The 18196-nt window shown below is 33.9% G+C and overlaps 1 protein-coding gene across 2 annotated transcripts in view; it reads right to left on the bottom strand.

Annotated features, from left to right (window-relative positions):
* Positions 1–15446: 15446 nt before the first annotated feature.
* The window catches only part of LOC131150653 (probable voltage-gated potassium channel subunit beta), a 29156-nt gene continuing 26406 nt past the window's right edge, over positions 15447–18196 (bottom strand). Inside the window, exons 5-6 of one of the 2 annotated variants that reach the window (XR_009135582.1) lie at positions 16395–16471; positions 15447–15854 (exon numbers count right to left, since the gene is read on the bottom strand). The gene's annotated coding sequence lies outside the window, so the exon portion shown is untranslated. The remainder of the gene's footprint in view (positions 15855–16394; positions 16472–18196) is intronic. The other variant, XR_009135581.1, reaches the window with a different exon arrangement.

Genomic DNA, 18196 nt, shown 5'->3' with positions numbered 1-18196 from the left:
GGATGGAGCTGGGCTCTCCTAGTTATTCGATGATTATGCAAGGATGAAGATTAATTATCTACTTGAGTTTTCACTCATCCTTTAAAAAATATTTTAAAGTTAATTTCATCATAATCATATTTAACACAAGGTTTTGGTTTAGGAAAAATCCTGTCGAAATCTCGACAGCATGCCGTCTGTAAATCGGACATTTCCCAAATTTACCATGTACCTAAAACCAAATAGATTCACGCAATCAACAAGTAATAATCTAGTTTAAGCATGCAAGAACCTATTTCCACTACCAGCATGCAATTCTCATCCGCCATGCAGGAGGCATTTTAGACTAAGCATGCAATCAAGTAGTTCAATCAATATATCGAATAAAATATAAACTATCCATATGAAGATATGACCATTAGGCGAGTGATGGATAGTGGTATTCAATACAAATAAGTTATCCATCAAATATAATTGAACTTAAATTAAAAGATGGATATAAGCATTTATTTAAAAACAAATTATCCATTCATGAGACACTATAGTCATTTAAATAAGAATGGACATAGGCATTCAGCTCATATTAGATCATATTTAAACAATATCCATCCATCATAAAATATATTCATTTAGCACACATGGATATTTGCGTTCAGCTTATACAAAGCATCCAATATATATGAAATAATAAGCACAATACAACAAAGTGCATATTGGATGAATTTTCAAAACATGCTGCTCCCCCTCAATTATGTAGCCAAAGAATTTTACATTCACAGTATTTGGCATAACAAAATTTTCGAATATGGGGATGAGCTTATGAATTTCTTGAATTTAATTTTATCATTTGAAAATGATTTATTGTTTAAGCTCCATAAAAAGTTTGGGGTAGCATGATATATAATATTATGATAGATTCCCTAAACTTTAATCTGTGTGATGGACAAAACATGCTATATTTAAGATTTTTCAAATTACAGTACGCACACACACACAGATATATATATATATATATATATATATATATATATATATATATATATATAGCATTATGAATATAATGAACTTTTAAAATCAATTTGTCCACTTGAATGGGATTTTATTTAAACATGCTTGTGACATTTGAATTAAGAATTGATAGTTCTATATAAGCATGCACTAACCAAAATTATCATATATTAACCAATCATAGTTATATGTATACATATTAAGCTCAGATTGGATGTGATCACTAAAACTCAATATTGGCTAGATTTCCTTAGGGTTCTCGGAGTGATAATAGTGTATATTAAGGTTTTGAATTTTAAGCATTATACACTATTTAGGCATTTAAAGTATTATAACCCTATGTATAACAATTTCTAAAATCTTATGAGTATATGAAATTTCCTTTGAGATGTATCTCATAAGACATCTTGCTATTATCATAAAGGATTTATCATAATTTATACAAAGATTTAATACAAGATATATCTTACAAATCATGACATGAAATTAACACAAATGTCATATGATTCACAACAACAAATAAATCAAACACAAGATATATCATGTGAATCATACTATGAGTTATTCAATATCTTAGACGAAGAATAGATATACCTTTAAGTTTTACTCCTTAATCGTTTAAGCTTGGAGTGGTGTCATCTCTATTTCGGTTCCTTATATCTCTTATGATTCCCAAAGGACCTTAGCACTCAAAAGAGTGAACTTACAAAGGCATTAGTGACTAAGGCTCACACAAAAAATATGCATGGCGCACATATGATATGCATTAAAACATGTGTCATGCAAATTTAATTCATTTTCAAAATTTGAGAAATTTGAAATTTGAAAATATTTTCAATGGGATATGATAAGCATAACAAATACAAATACTTTCCAAATCCACCAATCATTTGATTTTATAAACATATTTTCAAATTTAACACAGTAAAATCTATGCAATAAAACAGTGGAGCATTTGCAAAGCGCTGAGCCTCAAAATTGGGATACACCAAAAAGTTGAGTCCTTGTGATCTTTATGCATAAGCAGTTAAACCTTTTGCAACGAGGCTCTGATACCAATTGTTGGAATTGGTGTGATCCCAAGAGGGGGGGTGAATTGGGTTTTAAAAACTTTTTAGCTAATTTAAACAATTCGCCGATTCACCACAGTATCATATCCCATTCAACTTGTATACGTGTATGTAAAGCGAGTTTAACAATAAAAGCAAACATACACGTGTGTAGTATCTTATTTAAATCAAATGTGTGCATGAGAATAATTTTGACATTAAATAAACATTCATACATATGCTGAAATTAAAGTGCAGGAATTTAAATAAGATAGAAAGAGCGACACCATATTTGTTATCGATTTACATACACGCATTTAATATTAAATGGGATATGATCTGTGTTGAATCAGCAAAACATTTAAATTATCCAAAAAGTTTTTAATTCTCCAATTCACCCACACCCCCCCCACCCCCCCCCCCCCCGGCGTCTCTTGGGATCACTCCATTTCCAACAGATAGAATCGTTGTCTAGCGAGAGGGGTGTTCTTGCTAAAGAGGGGTCTCCACCTACCAACGAAAAGAGGGAACTCCACCTATTGAATGGAGAGAGTAAGGAAAATCCTCACAGCAAGTTACTTGGGGCAAGGACATAGGCAGGCCACTGAACCTTGTAAAAAATCTGCATGTTCATCTTCTTTCCCTAAATCTCTTTAATTTTCTACACTTATAACTTGCTTATTAACTGTTGTATATGTTTTAAATTGATTGGAAGATTTGTTGAATTCTGACATTGATTTGAGATTACCTTGAATGATTAAATAAATTTGTGAATGCTTTGGATGGTTTAATATTTCATTGTGAATCAAACGTTGCTAGAATTGCAAAGTCTGAAATAATTTAATAGGCTGAGATTACTTTATTTTAGTTAATCAAATGTTCAAGAATAAGAAGGATATTTGATTGATTAATATTTTTGAATATTGGTTTATATATATTTGTTCATTGTTCAAACTTAGGGTTGATATTCAAATCTTTTGAAAGTAAAATAAAGCTTGTGTTTTCAATTACATATCTATATAGGATTGATTATTGGTATAGTCGTTCGCTGATTAGTTGTTTATAGTGATTGAAACTATTTAAAGGGGACATGATAAATTAGAATTAAAATAAATCAAGCTTCCGCGTAATAAAATTTAAAATACCCAATTCATCCCCCTCTTGGGATGACACCATACTTTCAATTGGTATCAGAGCTTAGGTTGTACCAAATTCTAATAGATAGTTACACAAAGATCGAAATGGAAAACCTAGGTGTATCCACATTTGGTGAAGGACAATCCTCCACTAGACCCCCAATCTTTTGCGTTATAAATTACAACTTCTGAAAACAAAGAATGAGGATATTCTTACAAACCATGGATTGGAGAGTCTGGAGAGTAGTAATACAAAGGAACTATGTTCCTTCTAAGACTGTTGAGAACAAAGAAATTCCTTAGGAAGAAAACTAAATGAGTGAGGCTAATATGAAACAATTACAAATAAATTCCAGTGCAATGAATGCCTTGTACTATGCATTAGATAAAAATGAGTTCAACCGGATAATAGGTTGTAAGATTGCTAAGAAAATTTGAGATAAACTAGAGGTAACCTATGAGAGAACCGTAGATGTTAAAGATAGCAAAATAGGCATGCTCACCAGTGAGTATGAAGCTTTCAGGATGAATCCCGATGAATTTATATTGAGTATGTATACTAGATTCACCCCCATCATAAACTCCCTAAATGCACTGGGGAAGAACAACTCAACTTACGAAATGATTAGGAAAATCCTTAAAGGACTTCCAACCATTTTGGAACCCAAGGCCACTGCTATAACTGAACGCAGGAACTTAAAGAACACAACCTTAAAGGAACTCATTGGCTCACTTCTCATGTATGGGATGGCAATAAACGAAAAAGTTAGTGAAAACCCTAAAGCCAAAAAATCTATCGCCCTTAAAGCTTCAAATGAAAGCTCTAGTGATAAAGATGAAGAGAAGATGGATGTAAATGGCATAGCCTTCATAACCAAGAAGCTCAAAAAGTTCCTTAGAAAGAAAAATAAATTTACAAGAAAATTCTAGGACTCCAAAACGGACAAAGAAGAAACAAGTAGAAGAGAAACAAAACCTCCAATATGCTATAACTGCAAAAAAGTTTGGTCACATTAAACCATATTGTCCACAACTCAAGAAAGAGTCTAAGAAGAAGAAGAAAAAGGCAATGAAGGCCACTACATGAGACAATTTAAGTTCCAGTAGTTCAGGAAGTGAATCAAGTGACCAAGAGGTTGCTAACGTTTGCTTTATGGCTTAGGATGATGATGAAGTATAAAGTTCCTCGTCCAACTCATTTAATGAATCATGCAATGAATGCTAAAATGATTTATATGATGAATCAAATGATGAGAGTATGTCAACTTATGAAGAACCACAAACACAACTATATAAGATTCATAAGATTCTAGTTAAAATGGCTAAACGAAACACTTCGTTGAAAAATAAGAATGAAGCTTTAATGAAAGAATTCGAATCTCAAAATTATTGTTGAAAAAGAAAAGGACTTAAAAATTAAAAGGTTAGAAAACAAGACTGAAAATGTGCAAAAGAACTAGAAGATCTAAGATCCCATACTAATATTGAAAATGAGAAGGATATGAAAATAATAAGCTTAGAAAATAAGGTCAAAGACTATGCTAAGATCATTCATAAATATACAAGTGGTAAAAAGAACTTTGATAAGCTATTAGGTTCACAAAAGATGACTTTAGACAAAGACGGCATAGGATTCAATGGCAAAGAGAACAAGAAAAAGAAATCTCTCTATATGGGGATACTTTGCAAAGGAATCAGAATTTATGCTAGATCTTTGTCAAATGTAGATATTCACACTACGTGCTTCCTGTGTAAGAAGAAAGGTTATATCAAGTTTGATTGTCCATTTAAGAGAAAAGGTGTGAAAACCAAATAGATCTAGAGAGTCAAAGAATCATCTCTTACTAAACCATTAAGACCCGAGGAAGAATGGATACCAAAAACAATAACCTAATCCTTGAAATAATTCTTCCATAGATCTTAGGATTGGTCGTCCCTTTTAGGAATTAAGAAATGTTCAATTATACCAAAATGAAAAGGGTTAGTGATGCCTTAATAACCTATAGAGTTTGAGCTAGTCAATCCCAGTATATGAAGAGATTTAGTAATGGCTATAATTGTAATGACCAGAAAATTTATGCCATTTTTTTTTATACTATAAAATCTTATTACTCTGATACCTCTGATAAAATCTATTGTAACATACCTATGCAGTAAAAAAAATAAAATCATAAAACCATAATTACGATACTAGAATTTCAATATTATCCCAAAATATACATACACGTCACTCCAAAAACATCCCTCAGACCTCCTAAATCACTTAAAAGTACATCTCCTTGAAACACTCACCTTGCTAATAGGGCAGTACAAATGTCCCCTCTAACGCCGAGCCTGATCTGCTCGTTTAGTTGGATCAGCTGAAATATTTAAAATTCTGAGATGAGACAACTTTCAGTAAGACGAAATATGCTATTACCAGTGTGTGGTAGCTGAGTTTACATGAATAATATACTGTTAAACAACTGAAACTGAGATAGCATGTAAAATAATATATAGTATAACTAACATCTATGTGTCTTGAAGTACAACTCTTTCTGAACTTTCTATTTAATCATACTTCTAGTAATTATAAATATATCTGTTGTTTTTCTGAAAATCTATATTTATACATAACTGTGAAAACTTACATGGATGGTTGTATGTCATGATTTAACCCCTCATGATAGGGTTGTGCGGCCCGTAAGCGAGACTTAACACTAGTTGGCCTACCAAGATAAGTCAACTGAAACCTTTGTCGTCATATCGGCCGCCTCAACCCAAACTACTGGGAAGCCTGCAACCACTCCCAAGGAACAATTGACTACTCACAAAATCCACACACTATCTAAGACATGTAAGCATTCTGATCTAAATAGCTACGATACCGTGCTCTAAAATATGATTTGATCCATCAGGGTCTGATACTGTATAATAGTAATCTATATATTTATCTTACTGTTTTACCATGATTCTGTAATAACCATAACACTGTAAAAGCTTATCTGAGTAAACTGTAATATCTGATCTAAATAAACTAAAATATCTGAATAAACTGAAATATCTAAATAAACTGAGATATCTGAATATTATGGCTCTGTAATCTAAATATCTTGGTATTCTATAAATACTGTAAAACATCTTTCTATATGTATTCTGTAAATCATGATTCTGTATATTCTGTAAAATATCTTTCTACAAATATATATTTACTGTAAATCATGAAATTTTAAGAGTTATATAAATTTTGTGCTAAACTGGTATTTACTCATGCCACATAATAAAATAAATAAATAATTAAACTCATATACTGAAATCTATAAAACTGTATAATTTACTGGTAAAATTCCTAATTTAATTAGCATAACATATTTCCCTTACCTGGTTAACTGAACTCTTCTACTGATTTTTAACTCATGCCCACGACATTCAAAATTCCAAAACCCTGAAATTATACATACATACATACATATATATATCTCTCCCTATCAATCAACTGAATATCCAAAATAATTATCATATTCACATCTTTCCTGAGCACACATATTCATAATTTTCTAAACTATAAACTATTTATCATTTTTACCTGGTTCCTAAGAAAACTCCAACTAAGATCCTTAGCTTGCCTATTGTATACGCACCAAACCCTGTATTTCACAAAATCCTAATTCCTCATTTCAACCCCAGAATTACATTCACATCTACACTTACACCTTCAATAATTTTATAAACCAACTATAAACACCCAAATAACACCCTTACCTCAGTTTTGGGATGGTACCCCAGAACCCCAAACTGAAATTCCACTCCGCCTAAGTTGCATAAAATCTTACCAAGAACCCCGTGATGGTTCCCGATCATCGATTCGAGCTCAAACGGAGTGGAAATTGAATAGGATTGATGGATGAGCCATAGGGTTCTTGAGGAAAGAGAGAGGGTTTTGTTTTAATTTTCCCAAATGAACTCTCTAGTTTCCCTTTTTATTTTCAGTACTAGCCCAGAAAATCGTCACTAGTTTTCTATGCTTCTTAGAAAATCATCGCTAGTTTTCTATTTAACCAGCCTAGAATTACCGTTTACCTTTTACCCGACCGCGATAATTTACCAAAATCGTTGCTGATTTTCTTCCCCCTTCAGAAAACCGCCGCCGATTTTTCTCCTACCTTAGCCAAAAATTCATTTTTCCTTATTTCCTTTTATTATTATATTTTTGGGTCGCTACAATAATTATGCTCTGATAATATATAATTCTTAAAATATAAAATCCTAGTAGATATATCTATTATATCAAAGACCTTAAAAAGCTAAGTCAATATAAGGAACTCAAATGATCAATCTAATGCATCCTCTTAACTGTGTATATCATGGTTGATTGGTTAAAATACTAGCTATAGCTCAAGGGATGAGATAGCATAACGTAGAAAATCCACTTCCCATAGACAAAAGTGCTTACCTTAGTTAAATAATTAAAAATAATTTATGTATGCTTGAGGTTAAATATCTAAAGCATAGCATATATTGTCCAATGCACAGAATTGAGTTTTAGGAAAGCAAATCATAACAGCTTTAGTAGTGTTTACCATCAAATCCTAAATTCATCTTTAGACATTAATGATTAATCAAAAATTGAAAGACATTCAAATTAAAAAATCAGTAATTTAGCATGTCAAATATTGAAAAAACAAGATATTCATCTTATCATTATCTCAAGACACTGATAGGTTCTCAAGTGCTAGTGCAATACAATTGGTTTTGAACAGTCACAACATATGGTTGATTCAAAAAGAAAAATGCTTCCAAATACTCATATGAATTTATTGTTAAGTGAGCCATTCATAATCCCTTAAAAGTTTTCATTCCTTGATCATGTCAAAAGCTTCTACTAAGAAGTTCAAGCTTTCATCAATTCCAAGTAGAGAATTCTTATTTACTTAATCTATGAAAAATTCCTTAGTCATTGTTAATACAAGAGCATTGATCAAAAAAAATTCAGATACTCCTAAGTGCTCATTGCCTAAATGACTATAACATGCTTATCATACTTAATCCACAAGCATGAAGATATTAAGCTTATTTTTTTATTAAAGTCTCTATTCCCTATTCAGCCCTTAACTCCTTATGAAACACTTGGTAACTCTCTATAGAGCAACTACTAAACCAAAACTTTCACTCTAAAACATAGATAATTATTCTGCCCTTGAAACTCAATAAATTTATCTTGAGCAAATCAAAGTTGAAATGGATTAAAACAATCTTGAAGATTAGTTCCCAAGCCTAATGATGACATAAGTATTGGAAATAGATGAATATAAAAATTTCATTGTTGGCCGCAACCAAGTAAGGTTGAATTGGACAAGGTTTCAATTAAGATGAAAGCATTGATTTCAAAGAGACCTATGCATTAAGGACTAAGTTGGGAAGCCATTTGAAATTTGGCCATTCCTACACAAGAAGAATGACTTTAGATCAAAAAGGAGAGAATCTGAAGTAAATCAAGCTTATTGCATGCTCAGGAAAGTGGTTTTAGAGGAAATTATTCATTATCTAAGTGTTTCGGTCAAAATTTTAAGTTAGTCCAAATTTTCATAACTTTAGGCAACTGAACTCCCTTCTTCAGTCAACCAAGTAGCTACTGGTTTAGGTGTTTTTAAAATCCAGGTAGTTCAGGCGACTAAACCACACAGATATAATTTCAACTATTCATGAGAAACCCTAACTTTAAGCACTTTCAGCCAAACCCTATTCATCTCCCACCTGAACTCTTGTTTTTCCCTCTTCGAAGCTTTCCCACTCAAATTTTGCTCCGAAACCTTCATCAAAGCTTCAAATCTTGCAATCTTACCTTTGAATTTTTGGTTTTATCTACACTCCCTCTTCAAAAATCATGCCAAGGGCGAAAACTAGGGCTAACAAGAACCAATATTCATAGCAAGATGACTCTATGCTTATTCAACACTGGCTCATCACTCTGGGAGCTAAGAAAACATACAACAAACATATTTGATCTACCGAACCTATTCCATGTAAGATTCTGGATATCCCCTTTAGGCAAGAAAGCTTTCTGAATATTCTTCGTATGCTTGGTACACTAGGTTGGGATAGGTTTATTTCGTATCAACCTAGAGGGTTTTACCCAAATTTTGTTCGCCTAATTTATGAAAACTTAGGAAGGAATGGAAATATATATATATATATATATATATATATATATATATTCAACCAAAATCACGAATAAATCCTTCACACTCACCCCACAAAACATAGCGACGAGACTCCGAATTCAATTTGGTGAGTTTGAATGTCCTAACTTAGGGCAATCTTGGTTAATGGGACATTAATTTACTACCCAAGAGTTTTTACCTCTCATTATGACTGAGCAACCAATCTACTGTGGCCATCCACCATTATATAGGCAGTTGACCCTTGAGGCGAAGATCATTCATTTGCTTATCACATACAACATTCTACCTAGGAGTGGGTCTCAGGACCACTTTGCTACCTAGACTATTTCATTATGTGATGTTTATACAAGGGAAAACGTCTTGATCTTCCAACCCTGATACTCAAATGGATGATTTCCAAGGAAGAAATAAGGCAAGTCATTCTTCCATATGGAGGAATCTTGAATCTCATCTTTGATCGTCTCGGTGTTGCGAATTCATCCACCTTATTTATTAAACAAACATCCTATGATAAATTTTCGTCAACCACTGTGAAACCCATGAGACATGTGTTGGACCACGTACTTGGATGGGTACCTAAGCACAATAGAGCTCAACAAGGAAATGTGATTGTAGACTTACAGGAAGATCAGCCTCGTGACTGAGATCCACATCATGAGGCACCACCTGCTCCAGCTTTTCAGCTAATGATGCTCCTTTTTAATTTATGGATTTTCGTCAGGACAATGACTCACAGCTGAGTGCTTTTTGTGGAGATTTAGACACTAAATATAATGCACTCCAGTCCACTTTCAGCTATTTTGATTAGAGACTCACACGGATTGAGAGAAATATGGGTAGTGCTTCCTCTACAAAAGGAAAAACTCCCATGGTAGCGAGTTCAAGTGATGAAGACGACGACGATAATGAGGATGAGGAGACTTCATATGGTGATGATGACATTGATGAGGATTGGATGTTTATCTTCTGTTGGAATTGGTGTATTCCCTAGAGGGGGGTGAATTGGGTATTAAAAAAATTTCCTAGGTTAAATCCAAATTACAATTCAGTATTTCACAACCTAGGATCTATGCAAATACCAATTACCCACCAAAATAAAATTGAGCACAAGATATAACAGTTATAGCAAACTCGGTACTTCCCAATCATTCACAATATTAAAGATAAAAGCATTCAAGTGCAGAATTTAAAAAGCTTAGGGTAGAGAAAGCGCAACACGATATTTGTTATTGGAGTTCGGCCAATACTGCCTACATCCCCGCCTCTAGCTCACAAGTCCGAGAATTCTACTAATGATCACTTGCGGGTGGAGCGACACCGAATACAACACCTTACAGGATGGTGCACCTAATTCTCCTAACCGGGTCTACACCGGTCCAATGCTCTCCTAACCGGGTCTGAGCAAATCTTATGCTCTTCTAACCGAGTCTGAGCAATTTGGGACTTTTCACAGGGCAAGTCTCCCTCTTCTAGCCACACGTCGGGAATACAACAGATATTCAATAAAATATTTCGTACATCCAGATTGCTTCTTAAAAACTGATGTATACAACAATAAAAGCACAATTAATACACTCACATATGATAAGGATTTATGCTCAAGTGAGATTGGTCAAACAATATATCAACTCACAAAAATATGTGTTGATTTTTTGAATCTAATCCCTAGTTTTGATAATGACAAACCGTGAGCTTCTTATATACGTATCTAGCATTTGAGCAGGCTTAATATGTTAGTGCACACATAAAGGAAAGGATAGTGGAAACCAGAAGACCTTAAAGCTCACATCCACTAGCGTTTTCCACGGAAGACAGAAGAGCAAAGAAGAAGATATTTATTCTAATTGTAATTGCATTTTGTTTTAATTTGGTCTGTAATAATTGCATGGCATGCATGATGTGGATGTAAACTCAAAATGACCATAGACTGACCCTAGCGACTAGCACTTTACATAGAAACTCATTTCTTAAATAACTAACTAGTTCGGGTTAAATATTAGGGTTAAAACGAAGTTTACAAAAACTTCGGTCAACCAACACCAAGTTTTGGGTTTAATTAAAAGCCTTAATCGACCGACCATTGCAAGGTCATTTGACCTTGGTTGACCGAACTGAGAAAGTTAACCAAAGTCAAAGCTTCGGTCGATCGAACCCTAGCCAGTTCAAAAGCCTCAATCAACCAAACTAACCAAAAGTCAACATGTTGACTTCACGGTCGACCATTCTGAAATGAACGTGCCTTCCACAATCGGCCGAACTGACACGTGTTTGAACCCTAACAACTTGATCGACCGAACCATTAGATCAAAACAGACTTGGTCGACTGAACCTTAGAAAATGGTCAACTGAACTTGCCTTGGTCGACAGAACCTCGAAGGGTTCGAAATCGCCTTTGATTGGTCAACCATATCTCCAGTTCAAAATGGCCACAGTCGACTAAACCCAATAATATGGTCGACCGAACCTCTCGGGTTGGTCGGATTTTTATAATGGTTAAACAGGGTTATTTTTCATTAAACATGATTAAACATTTTTTAAAAATACCCAGCGTGACCCCAATGGTCATATTTTCACCCAACTTTATATATACCCCTTTATAAGTCATAATTAGTAAGATGATTAGTTAGAAAACTCTCTCAAATTGTTATATCCTATTTCCATCTTCCCAAACCTTTTTTTTTCATCCTCTCTTATTATTACTTTGAAAAATTAATTTCCAAAAAGAGTGCTTTACATATATTGGGCATTTGTTTTTCAAATCAAAATCGTTTTTTACTCTCATAGTTTATTCACGTTTCATATCTTAGTCTTAAGAGTAAATCAAAGTTTCCTCCATATATATTCATTGATATATATATCCTTGGAGAAAATCTACTTCTTTATTTGTGAATCTTGCATACTCATTACAAGATTCAAAGGCTCATTTACTTGTACTTACAAAAATATTTTTGAGTCATAAACCCTAGGTTCTCCAGCACTTTATTTAAAGAAGTATTTTTTTAATAAATTTCTTATTTGGGCATAAAATCTTTGAACACTCATCAAACACATATTTGTTCAAAGATTACTTTTGTGAAAATCACATTCTCACATTGAATTTATTTGTATATCATACGTGAGTGTATTTGTGCTTAGTGTTGTACACATCTGCTTGTATTAGAAGCATATTTTGTTGTACAAAAAAAATATACATTTGTTGTATTCCCAATGTATGGTCGGAAGAGGGAGACTAGCCCTATGAATAGTCCCAGACTGGTTTAGACCCGGTTAAGAGAACTAGGTGCACCAGCCTGTAAGGTGTTGTATTAGGTGCCGCTCCACCCATTAAGCGAGTCATAGTGGAATCCTCTTACTTATGAGCTTGAGGCGAGGACGTAGACAGTATTGGCTAAACCCTAATAATATATCGTGTGTCTATTTTATTTCCGCACTTTCAATTTCAGCACATGTATGTTTTATATTTGATTTATTATATGCAGTACATGTATTTAATTGTTTGAATATTTGACTAGATTGCGAAATACTACTGATATCTAGTTTAACCTAGGTAGAAATTTTTAAATACCCAATTCACACCCCCCCCCCCTCCCCCCTTCTTGGGAATACACAAATTCCAACAATATGTGCGTCTATATGTATATGTGTGAGTAAGTGAGATATTTGAATCAAAATGGTATGATCACAATATGAATACTCAAAGATTCTCTACAACCCTAGGCAAATCTCAATAAGATTTTTCAAATATCAATCACAATAGATATTAGGGTTTATGGCTCAAAAATATTTTTGCAAGTACAAGCAAGTGAGCCTTTGAATCTTGCAATGGATGTGCAAAATTCACAAATAAAGAAATATATTTTCTCCAAGGATATATATCAATGAACATATATGGAGAAAACTTTGGTTTACTCTCAAAAATACGATATGAAATGTGAATAAAATATGAGAGTAAAATAGATTTTGATTTGTAAAACAAATGCCCAAAAGGATGTTTAAAGCAAAGGTCTCTTTAGAAATTGAAGTAATAATTAAAGGATGATGAAAAATGGGCTTTGGAAGATGAAAATAGGATATAATAATTTGAGAGGTTTTTCTAACTAATCATGTTGCTAATTATGAATTATGAAGGAATATATATATATATATATATATATATATATATATATATATAGTTGGGTAAAAATATGACCGTTGAGGACACGTTGGGTATTATTAGAAAAGTTTAATTAATTTTTAAGTGTGTTTAAGCATTTAAAAATGGTCTGACCCGAGAGGTTTGGTCGACCGAGGCTGAGGCCGGTCGCCCGAACACTCACAAAGAATTTGAATATTCTTTATAGTTCGGTTAACCGTGGATAATCTTGGTTGGCTGAGCCAAGGCGATTTCTTGAGCCTTCGTAGGTTCGGTCGCCCAATGAGTGGTTCAGTTTGCTGAACCTTGAAGTTCGGTCGATTGAAGCAATTTTGACCTAAAGGTTCGGTCGGTTGAGGGTGATAGAAAAGTCAAAAACCAATGGTCGGTTGACTGAGAACATTATGTTCAAAAAGGGTCGGTTTACCAAACCAAGTCAAAGTTTGAATTTTGACCTGTTCAGTCAACACAGCTGTTTTGAACAGAAATGGTTCGATCGACCGAGGGAGTTTGGAAATTTACTATTTTGCCCTCATGGTTAGTTCGGTCGGCTGAGCAGATTTGTACTAAAAGGGTCAGGTCGGCCGAGGCTTCTGAATAAAGCCTAAAAATCTAACGTCGATCGACTGAAGTCTGTTTATGGTCTTTTGATTTCTTTATAGTCAGACTATGGCCTTTGAGCATATAATTCTTATCATGCATGAGATGCAGTTATTACAGACCATAATATAAAAACCAAATGCAATTACAATTGAAATGAAAAAATGTCCTCTTTCTTCTTACTTTTCTACGTGAAATTCGCCTGAAATGCATAATCTTTAAGTCCATTAGGCTTCCACTTTCTTGCATCTAATGTCCGTACTAAAATGTAAACGTGTTGACACACTAAGTGCACACATAAGATACAGATGTTTTGTTAACATCAAAACAGGGATTGAACTCAAAAAGTCAACATCTTCTATTACAAGATGAGAACAAATTTTTTTGTTGTATCTAGTTGTACTTTGTTAGTACTTATCTTTTACTTTTCTTGAACACTTACTTCTTTTCTCTCTATGGATGTTGAATGCTACTGCTATGTTCTACTGTCTGATATTCTGAACATTGTGAAATGCAATGCTGGCTGATGGACATATTGATTAAGAGTTGCATGCTGGATGATGGATATAGTGCTTATAAATTACATGCTAGTTGATGGACATATTGATTGTGAACTGCATACTATTGAATGGTACTACTGAGAACTACATGATGGATATTTGATATACAGAATGTTGCGTCATATTGCTTAAACTTTGTTGCATTCCTTTTTATTGATGTCAACAGAGGAAGAATATGGTAAGCAAAATGTAGATGCATGATGCATGATATTAAGGAAGTATGATATTAAAGGGGAGAGTAAGCTAAATAAAATTCTTGTGGTATACATTTAAGTAAAATTTTGGTGGTATACATGTTAAAATTCTGGTATACAAGTTATTCTTGCAAAATAAAATTATTCTTAAATATGCATTTTCAATATATTTCAAAAGGGAAGATTTTTATTATAAAAGACTTTTTAAGGACAATCTTTCTGAAAAATGAGAAAAATCAAATCACGTTTAAGCTTGAACAAATATGCATATATTGATTATCTTTTATGTTTTATGCTTATTGTGAGGGCAAGCCTCATCAAGACTACCTCATTTTACCCCTTATTTGTCATCATAAAAAATGGGTAGATTGTTGGTTTAACAAGGCTTAATCTCGTTTTGATAATACCAAACTAAGGAATCTAATTGTGCTTTCAAGTGAAATTTCAGGCATTACATTTCTTACAAGAACAATGGTTAAACTCAGTGAAGATTGGCTGAAGCTCAAGTTAAATTCAAAGCCATGAAGAAAACAAGCTCAATGAAGATTGACAAAGCTTGGACAAAGTTAAAGCTTCATTGCATGAAACCTTAGGATTTACTTATGTTTAAATGTAGTAAGAGTCTCATGTAAGTGCTCTTCAACTATAAATATATTTATGAAACGAAGCAAAAAATCATCTCTCTCCTCAGCAAAAGTCGAATATAGAGTCATGATAAATACATGCCTTGAATCATTCTAGTTACACTTAATATTGCATCTGAAGCCAACATTGTTATATTGTGATAACACAACCGCCTTACATATAGCAGTCAATCTCGTTTTCCATGAAAGAACCAGACACAAAGATGGATTGTCATTTTATTCATGACAAAATACAAGACGGTTCAATTGTAACTTGCTTCAAGGGACCAACTTGCAAATTTGTTCGCCAAACCATTGGGAAAGGAAGTTTTCTCAACTATGATGCACAAGTTGGAAGTTCTTGACATTCACTCTCCAACTTGCGGGGGAGTGTTGAGAAGGTCAACAATATCTGTGAATTTGAATAAACTATCTTTACTAAACATAGTTATAACACATGAAAATTATGAAGTGTCAGTTGAGCGGAAGAGAGAGAGAGTCCCAACTTTCAATAAGAAAACAAGATTTATCATATGCCCTCTCAGCGAGGTGAATTTGAATAAACTATCTTTACTAAACATAGTTATAACATATGAAAAATTATGAAGTGTCATTTGACTTAAAAAAAAATGAATCAAAATAAACGCACAAGATTAGCAAACTATTACTAAATACTAATTGAGGAAAGATTCCTCATAACATGGATGTAAATATGACACATTTGAAACAGGAGCATAAGCCAAATTCCCCAGGCCAAGAATAAACCGCTCTGCCCACTGCCACTGCCCCAGTTCACCTGGGGCAATACAGCAACAACAATGCTGGAAGCTTAATACAATTATTTTTTTTCCAAAATCTGATAACAATGCCGGAAGCTTAAGCTTCTCCCAAAGAACTTGATAAGCTCCACTTTTCTGATTTGAGCAACAAAATTAAGGTGTTGAAAGAATACCTCAACATAGCCCGTCTGCAATTCCTGGCAGGCTTCCTTTAACTCGCATTCCTTCAATTCCATGATTCATAGCTAGTCTGAGGCTAAAATCCAAAGTTCATTGGCTTAAGCGAGGTAATAGAAATAACAAGTTCTTTTGGTTACTTATGACGGGAAAGATAAAAGTGAGATCAAATTCATGACAATATTCTAATGGAAAAAAGCTTTGGAGATATCTCTAATGGGCTGCTACTCTTTTACACTATTCTCTTGCGAAGGAAAAATACGAAGTTATGCATTACAACCCCGAGTAATTGAGATCCACGTATCCTTTCAGTTTTCTTAGGCTGATGATGCTAAAGCAATGCTGAATAAAGAAGTGGACAAGGATGAAATCAGAAGGGCAATCTTCTCCTTTTCTTGATGATAAATCCCCTTTTCTTTATGGGTTTAATGCTAAATTCTATTGAGTTTTGGTGGGGTATTGTTGGGAATGATGTATGTGATGGTGCTAAGTCCTTCTAAGTTGTTGAACTTCAAAAACAAGTAAATGTTGCCATGTTAGTTAGTTGTAGTGGCTAAAGTTAAGAATCCTTCTCACCCAAATGGCTTCACACTTGGGGCCTACTGTTATTATATCATACATAAATGTATTACAAATGTTCTAGCCCACAGATTGTACAACTGATGTCTTCTTTCATCAGCTTAGATCAAACAACTTTCATAGAAGGGGAGAAATATTCAGGACAATATAACTCAAAAATTACTTTTTGTTCTAAAATCCCTGATGATGTAGTTGGGTTGATATACGAACCTTTAGGGATCAAGTTAGGCTTCCTCCCTGTCAGGTACCTGGGCCTGCCATTGGTGACAAAAAGAGAATGAACAAACATGATTGTTATATGCTTGTGGAAAGCATTTCTACAAGAACTTACTCTTTTTAAGTTTTTATCTTACGCTGGAAGATTGCAACGTATTAATCCATTCTGATGAACATCCAAGTTATACCCATATGCCCTCTACCTTCCATCCACTAGTGTAAGAACTTGATAAAAAAATTTGAAGCTTTTTTCTACAAGGAAATGACTGGGATACAATGAATTCCAAAGTGGATTGATGTTTGTAAGCCTTTGGAGGAGGGAGGGCTTAGTTGAGAGCTTATTGCAGAATGGAGAAAGGTTACTACCCTAAATCTACTTTGGTTATTTGCTCATCTAAGAACTTTCTATAGGGTCAGTTGAGCTCATTCAAACAAATTAAAAGGGAGAAACTTATGATTAGTCAAATCAGCTCTGAATAGCACTTGGACCTGGAAAAAAAAAACGTGAGTATAAGGACTAAGGCATACAAATGAACCAAAGTTTCATGGGGGAATGGTCAGGATCTTCTTCATGGACAATTGGTTAAAGCTTTCTCCTCTTACTGCTACCTTCATATCTTAATTTGGTAAGGACCAAGTGACGGGCTTCTAGTCTAATGTCTACAAAGAAATGGCCCCAAAAGGCTATCACATAATGCTATGATGCTAAAAAATAAGCTTAATGCTGCTCTTAATCCTGCAAAAAAAGACACAGTTATGTAGAACATTTCCTCTTATGGGAAATTCACCTTCTACTCGGCATGGAATCTAATTAGAACCAAGAAGAACAATGTGCCACAACATAAAACCATATGGTTCAAGACGGCAATCCCTGAACAAGCTTTTATTGCTCTTGCTCGGTTAGCAATTTTGGGTAGGTTGCCGACTCTTGAAAAGCATTTTGCTCTAGGTAAAGCAGAAAGCTTTGGCTGCAAATTCTTAGATAGTTGAGATCATCTATTTA

The sequence above is a fragment of the Malania oleifera genome, chromosome 3, assembly GCF_029873635.1.
Source record: "Malania oleifera isolate guangnan ecotype guangnan chromosome 3, ASM2987363v1, whole genome shotgun sequence".
In the NCBI taxonomy this organism is placed as follows: Eukaryota; Viridiplantae; Streptophyta; class Magnoliopsida; order Santalales; family Ximeniaceae; genus Malania; species Malania oleifera.
Note: the sequence above shows the minus strand (reverse complement) of the source record. Positions and strands in the feature narration are given on the sequence as shown.